General features: G+C 50.3%; 1 long non-coding RNA gene and 1 pseudogene across 2 annotated transcripts; one reads left to right on the top strand and one right to left on the bottom strand.

The window, feature by feature from the left end:
• LOC104911081 overlaps positions 1 to 2051 on the bottom strand; it is a 25138-nt pseudogene extending 23087 nt beyond the window's left edge.
• An 829-nt stretch (positions 2052 to 2880) lies between these two features.
• On the top strand, positions 2881 to 12352 carry LOC104911055. Of its 2 annotated transcripts, none has more exons than XR_004159860.1 (3): positions 2881 to 5633; positions 5925 to 9262; positions 9353 to 12352. It is a non-coding gene; the product is annotated as an uncharacterized LOC104911055 (long non-coding RNA). The 2 variants fall into 2 exon arrangements; XR_004159861.1 differs by having other exon boundaries at positions 2881 to 9262; positions 9353 to 9437; positions 9907 to 12352.
• Positions 12353 to 12358: the final 6 nt, after the last annotated feature.

Here is a 12358-nt window from a genome sequence, read left to right as displayed (position 1 = left end):
ACAGACACACGGGCCCAGACACCGGGACGCACGGCCACCTCCAGCCGTCCGTCGCAACGGCTTTCCCCACCGTGGAGCCTCAGGGGCTTGGTGACACCTGCAACAGCCTGGCTGTGCAGTGGGAACAGGCATTGCTCCCCACCTACTGGAGCTCCCCTTGCTCCCCACACTCACCTGAGCAGTTGACGGCAGCGGTGTGCCCAGTTGGGCAGGCGGGCTGCCCCAGCACCTCCACAGGGCACTCACCTGGGTGCCGCTCATTCCCACTGCACCTGAGAGCATCACGTCGCAGTGTCCCCATCCCTGTCCCAAAATGGCCTGGGGGGGGCAGGGATATGGCAGAGCCACAGCCCAGGTGGTGGCAGAGGACATGGGCGTCAGGCAGGTCCCAGGCAGTGGCACACAGGGGCCTCCACACCCCTTGTGCCTCCACCTCCACCCGCCCAGTGCAATCTGAATCTCCATTCGCCAGCCGGAACCCAGTGTAGGCTGCAGCAGAGAGAGGATACTGGGGTTGGTGGAGCAAGGGACCCCCCCACCTACACCGCACTGCATGGTGCTGATACAGATCCACAACCCCTGCACTTACGGGAGCAGATGATGGCAGCGGGTTGGGTGCAGTTCTGGATGTCAGGAGGCCTCTGTGTGCAAGCGGACAGGAGGGGCTCGGTGCCGTTGCACTCAAAGGCGCCATGCCAGAATGGCCCCTCTGTTGCCCCAAAATGTCCAGCCTCCGGTAGGGCCAGTGCTGTACCGCAGCCCAGCTCTCTGCAGACGACCTGGGCGGCCATGAGGTCCACGTGGCCGTGACAGACGCTGACCCAGGCCCGGCCCTGCCGCACCTCCAGCCTCCCTGAGCACTCACTGTCCCCTCCGACCAGACGGGAGAACCCTGTCAGGAGAGGCGGGCTGCTGGGCTGGGGGATGTGGGTGATGTGTTCCCCACTGTGCTGCATGTCCCCAGCTCTCACCTTGGCAGACCACAGTGTGTTATAATACAACAGGACTATTGTAGGGACCCCAATGCTTAATGTTACAGTCCCAGATGGCCTTCTCGTTTCCGTTGCAGTTGATAAAGACCAACATTAGGGTACTGTGGTCTTGTGATAATTGTGAGGTAAACTTGGTGTGAGCAGCCGAGCCGCAGCCCAGCTGCTGGCACACCACCTCAGCATCATCCATGTTCCAGGCATCGTCATACACCGTTCCCCAGCGTCCCCGCAGCTTCACCTCAACTCTCCCCTCGCACGGTCCCTGACCGTCCACCAGCCGCAGCTCCAGCGCCTCTGCTCCAGCAATAGAGATTGGTCTCAGCTCTGCACAGGAGGTCCTGGCACTCTGTTCCAATCCCAGATACACCAACTCACCTGAGCAGATCACCCCAACATCCCACTCATGGCCACAGAAGTGCTTGCCCCAGCCAAAGTGGGGGCAGTTCTGCAGCTTAGTCTCAGTGCCGTCACAGAAGTATGGATGCAGCCAGATGCGTCCCTTGCCTTGCCCAAATGGGGCATATGGGGACGTATGGGCTACTGTGCCACAGCCCAGCTGCCGGCACACGACGCCAGCCTCTCGCGTGTCCCAGTCGACGTCGTAGCTGCAGACGGAGCCCCATTCACCCTCGTGCTTCACCTCCACCCGACCGGCACAGCGCCCACCGCCATCCACCAGCCGCAGCTCCTCGCTGCCTGTGGGCACCCCGGGGAGGTGGCTGAGCCTGGGGTTGCCCGTCCCATGGCTGCAACCCTGCCCCTCTGCTTCCCTCTCGTCCCACGGCCACCCCACTGCCCCACGACTCACCCATGCAGAGCTGCACGCAGAATAGCAACCCCAGCACCCCGGCAGGCATCATCATGCCCCACATGCACAGCCTGCAGCTCAGGATGGGGAGGGGGAGATATAGGCAGCAGCCCCTGCTGGCAGGAGCCAATGGGGATGGCGAGGTGCGGTGGGAGCCGTTATCAGCAGGGTTATCAGCCGCCTGCCGGGTCCCAGCCTCCAATAACCTGCTTCGTGCCCAAATATGAGGCTTGTCTCCGCTTCTGGCATCACGCAGCCCCACCACGGGGCTCACTGCCTGTGTGTCACCAAGGGGAGTCCACCTGCCTGGGTTCTCATGTCTCTGAGCATGGGCTGCGGCTCTGGCTGTGCCCATGCAGAGAAGGTCCCCACAGGGACAGGACCGACTCCAAAAATTGACTCCCTCTGCACTCTAGTGCGTACCACATTATAGTGCGGCCCTAGAGCTGCCTTTGTGGTTCCTCAGGCAGCAGTGGGGGTGAATAAGGTCCCATGCTGGCAGCGGGGCCCTTGCATCAGCTGTTGGGACACAGCACTGCCTGCATCTGGGTACAAGTGGACCCAACATCCTCCCCGCAGCACAGGCAGGAGGGGATGTTTTCTCCATGCAGGGACCCATTGTGAGCACCGACCTCACACAGCTGCCGTGCCACCTGCACAGAAGCAATGCAGTGCATAAGATGATGCTCTTCTATTTGAGCCTGCAGCATGCAGGAAGAGGTCTTGCTGCCCCGCTTTGCTATCGCCGCTGCAGGAGCAGACACAGGGACAGCTGCAGATTGTTGCAGTCCCAGGGCTGTGCGGCTGCTGCGAGGACAGCACAGAAACCCCAACTCTGCAGTGGAAGGAAGGCTGCAGGCTGAGCTGTCCCTGCCCGTGTCCCCGCATGCAGCCCGGTGCTGGGGAAGGAGGAAGTGTGCGATGGGTGTGCGGGCGCTTTCAAAAGCGAAACCCTGCCTGTCCACAGGGCTGGGACGTGGGGCAGCGCCCGGCCCCGCTGCAGGGTCACAGCGTGGTGGCACGGCTCGGTGGGCACCGGGGGCTCCTGGGATCACGGCTGCAGGGCCGGGCTCCTGCTGAGGGTGTGGGGATGCAACGTGCGGGACGGAGATGCCGACAGCACCCGGGCGTCGCTCCTGCCGCGCTGTGCTCGTGGTGCAGAGCTCCGGCCCTGCCCTGCTCTCACGAGAGCACCAGCACGGCCTCCCAGCGGGTCGCAGCGGGGCCCAGGAGGCAGCAGCGGCCCAGGAGGCAGCAGGGCTCGGCAGGGCCGGGCATACAGCTCTGCCAGCAGCACCAGGCGGCACTGCAGCACGGCTCCGGGCCCAGCTGAGAGGCCCCGGTGGGAAGGCCCGGCCTGCGCGGGAGGGACCAGTGCTGCCAGCCAGGAGGCCGCCATTCCTCCTGGCAGCGGCACACTGCGGTGGCACGGAGCTGATGGGGCAGGACAGCCCGTTCCCGGACTTTCACTGAAACCCCAGGGACGGCTGCTCCGCACCTTCCATCGGAACATACATCAGGGATGGGAATCCTGACCTCTGCCCCTGCGGGTCCTTACAGACTGCGGTAACAGACAAGTGCAGGAGGTGGCTCAGACCCCTGGCCCGATGTCTCTTGTGTCAGAGGGAGCTCTTTCATGTGTGTGCTCTTCCCTCTGCCAACGGACGTGTCCTCAGAAGTGGAGATCCTGCCAGCAAGCACAGGCTGAGAGCCAGCTTACTCAGCTTTGCTTCTCCGAACGTGTGTGAAAAGGCTGAGACTGTGTGTGGAGATGCATGCACTACAGTTATCATCTGACTTTCTGTAACGGCTTTCCAATTCTGCCCTTTTCTGTTTGTATCTCCCCTCGAGTCTGTTTACAGCTCTCTCCCCCATGGCACACTGGGGGCAGGGGCGGAGTGAGCGAACGGCCGGGTGCTGCTCAGCTGCCTGCCGGGTGAAACCACAGCGTGTGGCAGCGTGCCTGCACCTGTGTGCCTGTGGGGACACGCATTTTTTCTTCTTAAGTAGACATGTCAGTCTTTTTAATTCATTACTGTATTTGGGCTTCTGTTTTCTGGTAAACTAATTTCATAAGGATCTCTTTGTGAAGGCCTGCCTCTGCTGTTCTGAGGCCCAGGGACGTGAGCTTTGATCTTGCTATGTGCCCTGTTTGGTGCCTTAAGGATGCTGAACTCCACTGGTGATTGCACTGCAGCCAAGGCTGCCCTTGAGGTTCCCATTCTCTGCTTGCCCCTCCAGGTGAGAGAGAGCTCCAGCACAGCACTTCTGCTCGTATGCTCCTCTATCACTAGGAGGAGGAACATGTCATCAGTGTATAGGAACCGGCTGAAATGTATGCCCGGCTGTTCTGTCCCTCCAACAGATATTTGGCTTGTTGATGTCCCCCAGACCTGCTTTGTCCTCTGAGCCTGCTTTGTGCCCTAATATGAGGTTTGGCTCCTCTTCTGGCATCATGCATCCCCAGCATGGGAGCTTGGTACAATATTTCCCTGGTATGAGCCAGCCTTCTTGGGCACTGCATGTCCTTGAGCTGAGTCTGGAGCTGTGCCCATGGAGAGTGGGTCCCCACAAGGACAGGAGTATTCCCAAATGGGAAAGTTTCCCCTACACAGGGACCTTGTGTTGGCATCAACTGCATGCAGCTGCTGTGCCACCTGCAGTGCTGGTGATAGCACCGTGGCTTTGTGCATCCGTGAGGTTACAGCCAAGGGGGCTTGGGGCCCTCGCAGGGCCCAGGGACCTACAGAGCTTTGTGTGCACTGAACTGCAGCATAGTCCTTGAGGGGAATGTGCCACCTGCAGGGAAATATTACAACTGTATGAACTGATGCTCCTCTACTTGAGACGCCAGCACAAAGGTAGTTGATTCGCTCCCTTTCTTTGGTACTCCAGATGCCTATAGACTGAAGGAAGAGGCAGGCGCAGGAGGTGACTTGGACCTCTGATACGATGTCTCTTGTTTCTGACAGAGCTCTTTAAGTCCCCATTTCACTGACAAGGGACATGTTCTCAGAAATGGTGATCCTATCAGCAAGCACAAGGTGAGAGTCAGCTCACTCAGTCAGATTTACTTATCAAAACATCTGGCTGCAAATTTGTGCTGGTTACTCAGGCTTCCTCTGTTGGCAAGAAATCAAATAAAACGGATGATTATAAATGATCTAATGATTGCAAATGGACTTCAGATGTCTCAGACTGACATTTCTGGCAGTTAAAAAGAGGTGCAAATTCTTTCAGCTGTGGGTATGGAAGTACAGTTGAAAACTATTTTGTTTTTCAGCACAAGGGGATGGATGTCCCCTCAGCAAATCCCCGGGTTAGTGGTAAACTAAGGAAGGGGAGAGGGAGGAAAAGGAAGGCAGTTTGTCGCTACAAAGGCCACATGTAAGGATTTGTGTTAGGAGAGTGCTCTTTTAAGAGCTTCTAATGAAGGGCCTTTTCCAGTGCAACGATGAATAATAAAGGTAGGAATTGATGGAAACCGAGTCTGATCTGTCACACTCATCAGAGAGGGCACGTGAGCATGCAGGAGTGTTTATTCCAGCTGGGCTAACTGATTGAAGACTTCTGTGTTATGATGATAAGAAGAAGATGGTAAGAGAACAGTGCTGAGATGCAGACCTGACAAAGCAAAAATGAAAACAATGACAAGAAACAAATCTCTGGTTGCGCTAGTGGATCTAGCCACAGGTGCCACTTCCAGGAAAATCAACTTGGACTTTGCAACCAATAAGACTGTGAACAAGGGCAGGAGCTGGACTAGGAGGAGTGCAGGCAAACTGCAGAGCTCTGCAAGCCCATGGTGGGAGCAGGAGAAACAAAGTAGGGAGGTAGGTAGAAAGGGTATGAATGCACATGAGGCTTTGAGGCTGCTGCTCATCTCAAGCACCAGGTGCTGTGCCCATACTCCTCAAGTCCTCTCTCCCTGACCTCAGGAACAGGTCTAGCGAGCATCAGCACAGCCAAACCTGCACATTTTTTTTTCCCAGAGCAGCCCCCTGCACTGTAGCTGTTAGTCACAGGCTGGGCAAGGCCTAAGAGTGGGGAGATGCCCTGACATTACAGGTAGCCTCTGGCAGTCAGGTGAGAGGGAAATGTCACTCGGATCTGTTTTGTTGCAGGAAAGAAGGCTCAGATGAGTTATGACAGTGCTGTACATCCTGAGGAAGCAGAGCTAATGTATATGAAGACTGACAAAGTGGAAAGTATTTATAGGAAAATGAGCCTTCTTGCTTTTCAATGACAGGATTAGGTAAGTGTGTTAGCAATGCAAACTGTAATGATCCTGGAGGGTAGCGCTGGCAGCTTCCTGCTGTCCTTCCTCCCTGTCCTGAATTCTAACTTGTAGTATAAAGCAAGGAAAATCCCCTGGTTTCCCAAAGTAATAAAAAATTTGCTCTTGCAAATGAACACTGTGTTTCCCTGTTTGGCTACTGCAGACATCAGGCAAAATGTGTTGCCTAAAAATGAAATATTAACCCTTTCTCAAGGAAGAAAATGAATGAAGGTTACATGCTGGTCAAGAAGAGACTCTGCTTCCCAGCCTTAGTTTGGTTGCTTTCACAAATGCTGTTTTACTCAATTCCGATATTCTCACCTAAGAGGTAAATAGAATCTGACTGAGACTAAAGGTCTGCCTGATTATAAGGAGCCCTGTGTTGGTGGTGATGTGGGGGAAATAGTAGAACTGCTCCTACCATGCCTTGCCAGAAGAAGGCGCTTCTGAGAGATCTGGTGGGGAAAAAAGAAAAAAAAAAAAAAAAAAGTTTTCTAGGTTGATGTAAAGTGAAAACGGTGTCATTTTTTTTCTTCCTGTTTCTCAGTCTCACGATGCACTGGTGTTTCTTAGGCTGGATTTGGCTACAGAGACAAAATAGTTCTCGCAGTCCCTTGTTCTTCCTTTTCAGCCACCTGAACTTACAGCTTAGTTCCTTTGAGGTTTGTTTTTGTAGGCTTCTGTGTGACTGTCACTGTGATGTGATGGGGCAGTTCAGGCTGAAGTTGTTCAGGAAGAACTCCTTTCTCCTGTACTGAGCCACTTCTGGATCAAGCAGCTTTCTGACCTCTACAGTAAAGCAAGTAGATACTGAACCCTTCCCACCTGAGGAAGTTTGTGATGACATGAGGCCTTGCACACACTAGAAAGAGTAGGATGCAAAGGAGAAGGGTTTTCAGAGGCAAACACTTGATATGAGTGGTCTCCTTCTCTTTCAAGGCTGACAGTTGTGGTCCATTCTGCTCATCTGGAAATGTTCATGTTTACGGAGGGGGAGGTAGGCCCAGTTGACTCCAAGAATATGAAAAGATGATGAAGTTAGAGAAGACATGCCACGTCAACACAGGCTTTTCTAAACAAGTGAGCTTCTGGACAAATAAAGAAGATGGATAAATGGTGGAGGTATTTTGTAGAGACTTATATTCCATCTAAACGCTACTCTACACTTCAAACAGTATGATCAGTAAACATTACCTGTCTATATTTAACACCAGTCACAATTGCTGGTAAACTATGCATGAGTGGTTCTGGCTCATTAGGTTTCTTAAATCCAAAGGTGTTTTTTAATAGGGCAATAGGACAGCCTGTTTCTTGTCAGCAGGTCTGAACTGACTGATCAGAGAGGCAATGTGATATGAGAGTAGGTATTAAATGAGAACAAAGTTTAATGGAAAAATCCGTTTGACCCTTCTTTCTGAAATTGTGGCACTTGGGATAACGAGTGAGCGAAGGGCTGGCTATAGTGAGAGCATTAGGGGCAGGGAAAGAAGCAGGAATTGCCTGTGTCAGGCAGTATTCACTGCTAATTAAGACTCATTATGGCCAAGGATGCAGGCAGTTGTGAATTCCAGTAAAAGACTGGTAGCTTTTGCTGTGTGATCATGCGGGACTAGTTCCTCTAGTTGATTTTACTGACAAGAGTTTCCTGGATTAAGTAACAATGCTGCAATTCTAGCTTATTTTTCTCCTCGATCAGGGAATTTGTGTCTTACATGGTGACCTCAGTAACATCCACATGGTTTAACATCTGAGCTGCTCCCTCTGCCACCCCATGATTTTAGCTGATGTCAGCCTGTTGCTCAACCTGCACCTCCTGACTGGAGAAATGCTTTGTAAGAGAAATCAGTACAGTCACTTCTGCTTTAGGCCTGATTTAATATCTTCACAGCTCAGAATCCTTGGCATCTTGGCCAAGTCCTAGGTGTTCAGTGGGAAAAGGGGAGCTGCCCAGGTGGCCCATTCAGACCATAGGAAAATACGTATTCCCTAAGGGAAATGGCATCAGGAAGGGCTGTTTCTGGCATGAACTGGGGGGGCCAACTCCCGTTGTGGTGGAAGAATACAGACATCGTGCCAATATCTGCAATGGTCACCTCTGTGAAGGCCCCAGTAGGACAGTAAGGAGCTGCTACATAGGGAGATGTTCAGCCCATATGTTTTGTTCCTGAAGAGTTCAGCCTTTGCCATTCCAGAGTGAGTCCATATCTGAAGAATGTCCGTGAGCTTTCAGAAGCAACCAAGTGCACCAAGCACAAGCAAGGAGTCCAGCCTGTGTGAAGTATGCGAGGAGCAGAAATCTGTTTTCTTGTCTGACTGGGAACTTCCTGATTTGACTGGTTTCAGTCTTGGTCATTGCTGGCCTATTGAGACAAGTTTGATGAAGTGTGTCCATGCATGACTGAGCAGGCTTGCTTATAAGATCGAGCAACCGAGGAGAGGGACTGACGATTGAGGTCAGGTTAAGTATTTCACCAACCTTCCTAAACCTGAAATGAAGCTGGCAACTGTCCTAGATGAGAGCCTATTTGCTATCTCATGAGACTGATAGTAAGAGCTTTTGACTGGAGCCTCTTTCCAGAATGCTGGCCTAAATCACAGGACAGTGTTATCTGATTGTCAAGGTATAAGAGCCCGATGGTCCATCTGGGTTTAATGATTCGTCCTGGTCTATTCTACACAGAATCTGCCAGCATAGTTAGTGCTACAGTCTGAAAAAGCCCAATGTGACTGCTTAGGAATGCATATACTCCTTTCTGGAGCACCACATACGTGCAACTGCCTTTCCAGGTGGCTGGCTGCAAGGGCCAGGTGGCTAGTCCTGGGAGTATTTTTCTGGTTGCTGCAACATTGGACTATGCCCAGAGATAACAACATCTGATGAATTTATGCACAGTCCTCATATCCAATCCTATGTTATATTACTAGTCAAGTCTTGCCTCAGTATAGCCTACCGGCACCTTTTCCTTGTTTTATTTCCCCCTGTCCAGTTAAACCACTAAGACCCAAACTGTCAAAACGGTGTCTTGGCAACGGACAATAATTACCAATATGAACACGCACAGGCAGGTGGGCAGCCTGACTGGGGTGCAAGGCCATGGGACAGGGAAGCTTTAGAAGAGCTACATGGCTGCACCTCAGATGGCCTCAGCTGACAAGCCAAAGGACAGACAGGATGGGGGCATGGTTAGTTTCTGATGGATTACCCAATGAAATCACATCCTTTAGAAAAAGAAGGACCACTGATGTTACACTAATTCTGGATTTTGCTACTAGGTAAATCTGTCTTATGGCAGCTACAGTACGTCCACCTCGTACACAAGCTGTAATAGGAATAAAATCTAGAGCTTCTGACTCACAGGTAATGTAGCCTTCAAATTAGGATAAATGGGGTTGGTACATGCTAGTAAATCCACCAAATTTTGCTTCTGGCCATGCTGAGCAGGCAGAACTATTTTAATGTTAATTAACGTTGCTCTTCCTCACCCTCAAGCCCCTAAGCACTTTTTCCTACCAACACATGCCAAGGAAGACAAATTCAATTAGAAGGATATTCTGAACAAATTAAAGAAGTGTAACCTCCTGGGGCAGTCAGTTTAGACTGTCTCCGTACAAAAATATTTGGGGGGAGGGGGGGCATAAGAATTCTAATCTCTTAGAAAAAATGTCTGTCCAAAATAGGTCTTGTATTACTTGCCTATAAAGCACAGATTTGTTACAGATACTCTGGGACTTTTCTATGTCAGAGCTGCTGACTGTCTCTCAAGCACGTTTTCCTTGAGTAACTTTCTGTTAGCCTTTGTGTTTCTGCCATCGGACTGTGCTTCCAGGAACTGGCAGTTCTGCGTAACCGGCCATTTGCATTCAGAGCTGCAAGTACTCTGTGAAGCCTGCTGCCTAAAACTGGAGTTTCCCCAGGAAATTGCTCACCTAAAAGAAACAACAGAGGAATTGAACAGTGTTTCACCCAAGGAGCTGCGGGAGGGGTTTGCAGTCAGAGTTCTGTGTGCAGGATTTCTCATAGAACAAGTGGAGCCCAGATGTTCTCAGCAAATGGCTTTCAAAACAGTTGAGGCCAGTGTCAAATTTCCAGGCACGTGATGGAGCTTGGAGCCAAGTTTGGGGTTACTGTTGTGTTTACCCAAAGTCTGTAAGCTGAATTGCACCAAAGGCTGTGGGTGGGTGGAATGAAATTCTCTGTAACAAATATTTGAACGGATGTGTGGTTTATCTTATTTACAGGACTTTGAGCTTTGAAGAAAGGCTGCCGTGTTTCTGTTATTGTAATATTTAAGGCATATTCAGCTCTCTCTTGCTCGCTGGATTTAGATCGGGCGTTGCGCTCTAACTCAGATGTGTTAGTACTCTAACCATTAAGAAACCAAGCGTTTTAAAGCCAGAGGGGAACCATTTCTATAGATGATCAATGAAACACTGCACATTCTTCAACGCTCTGCCTTGTCTGACTGCAGTGACCTCTGCCCATGCAGAGGAACGCCTCTTGACAAAGGTCGACCTGGGTGCCTAAGTCACATGCTAAGATCTTGCTAAGGCAGTGAATCAGCAAAAATCCAACTCCCACTTCTACAAGCTCAGAATTTACTTTTGGTGTGTACTGTCCAGCGTTACACAGTGTCTGCCACTCACTTTGTTGAGAAACTCTGAAGTGTGCAGAAACAGAGCACATATTTTTTCTGTATCGAAGTATACCTTGACCTCTGCCAACCAATTCTTTGACTTGATTGCTTCTGTATATCTTCTCTATATATCCTGTGTATCTAAAGAAATGTTTGACAAAGGAGCTTGGACTATTTTTCTAAACTGAAATTGTTGTCTCAAGCTGCCATGTAAGGAAACTAAGTGTTATTGTCCTTGAGATGGCTGACTTTCAGATCTGTGCTTGACATATAGTAGTTAAGCTGTAAACAATGAAAATCTTGTTCCGTTGTTTCAGATGGAATCTGAAACAGAGATTGTCTTCAACAATTTGAGGCTTGTGTGGGTAAACAATACACTGACTTTTGCCTGTGGGCAGCATGAAGAATGCTTCTGCTTCACACCAGCAAATAGCCAAGAGGTGACATAGCTGCAAAGTAAGGCTCTGCATGCTGTCACATAAGTTGATGGATCAGCCCCTGGGCAGCTGTGATGTTTGTGTGCAAAAGGATACTGAAAAAAATAATTTGGACTGCCGGGCTCTTTTTCCTCAATACACCAAGATCTTTCATCTATTGCCTTTGAATGAAAAGGGCCAGGATCTCCCTACTACTTTGAATAGTTTAATGAGTAATGGCCAGGTATGCAATTAGTTACTACTGAAAGCAGTATTACAGAAAGTAACGTGCAAAGCATTGCCAGATGCAGAAAATGAGCTTGCCAGTTAACAGATGTGAGTGTCATTTGATGTGAAGCCCAGATAGAGCATGATAATGCTTCTGCCAGGCTGCTTCCCAAGAATGCCCATAACTGCACTCCCGGAGGATGAAAGAGGGCTTAACCCAAGCCAAAGGAAAACATGATGAAATAAAGTTAAAACACTGTGATGGTGGTTTGAGACAGAGAAGTTTTGGTTATAGCTAAACCTGAACTCTTTTAAGACAAGTGTGAGACAGGCCTTCTGTTTGTCCCCAAGACACCATGATACACGGCCTTTCAACCCAACGTTTCTTATTCTGGCCAAGCAAATCTGCTGCTGTCAATGTTGATGTGCATGTTTGTGCAACTTGTGATTGATCTAAAAAGCAGAATTTACAACTTCCCTTATCTTACTAACATTTGATCATGGGTGGCACAGACTGTTCAAACTGCAGAGGAAATATTCCTGTTATTAATAGGCTATTTGCTCAATTTCTTACAAATTGTGCTGTTGCGCAGCCTTTCATAAGACAATGTACTGAGGATTTATGCGTGCTTGGTCACAATGAGATTGGAAAAAAAATAATGGGCAACTTTCTTTTCTTAGTTCACAGTGTGCCTTTGCCAGCCACAGGCAGAAGGGTCAGGTGGCAAGAGAATGCAGACAGCAGGAACATGTAGAAAAAAATCGTTTGGAAGTAGGTTCAAGGTTATTCCTTCTGGAATACTGAACTGTGCTCTGCAATCAGCTGGCAATGTAGAGGCCTGCCTGAGCGTAAAGCTATACAGAGGTGCTTTGAGAGGACTACTGCCTTTAAACACACCTCTCGAGCCAAATGCAAGGTTTCAGCTTCCAACTGCTGAAAATACCACACTGTGTAAACAATAATGCAAGTCTGCCCAGCGGTTACAACTTTTTTTTTTTTT

This window comes from Meleagris gallopavo, chromosome 5 (assembly GCF_000146605.3).
Source record: "Meleagris gallopavo isolate NT-WF06-2002-E0010 breed Aviagen turkey brand Nicholas breeding stock chromosome 5, Turkey_5.1, whole genome shotgun sequence".
Lineage (NCBI taxonomy): Eukaryota > Metazoa > Chordata > Aves > Galliformes > Phasianidae > Meleagris > Meleagris gallopavo.
Note: the sequence above shows the minus strand (reverse complement) of the source record. Positions and strands in the feature narration are given on the sequence as shown.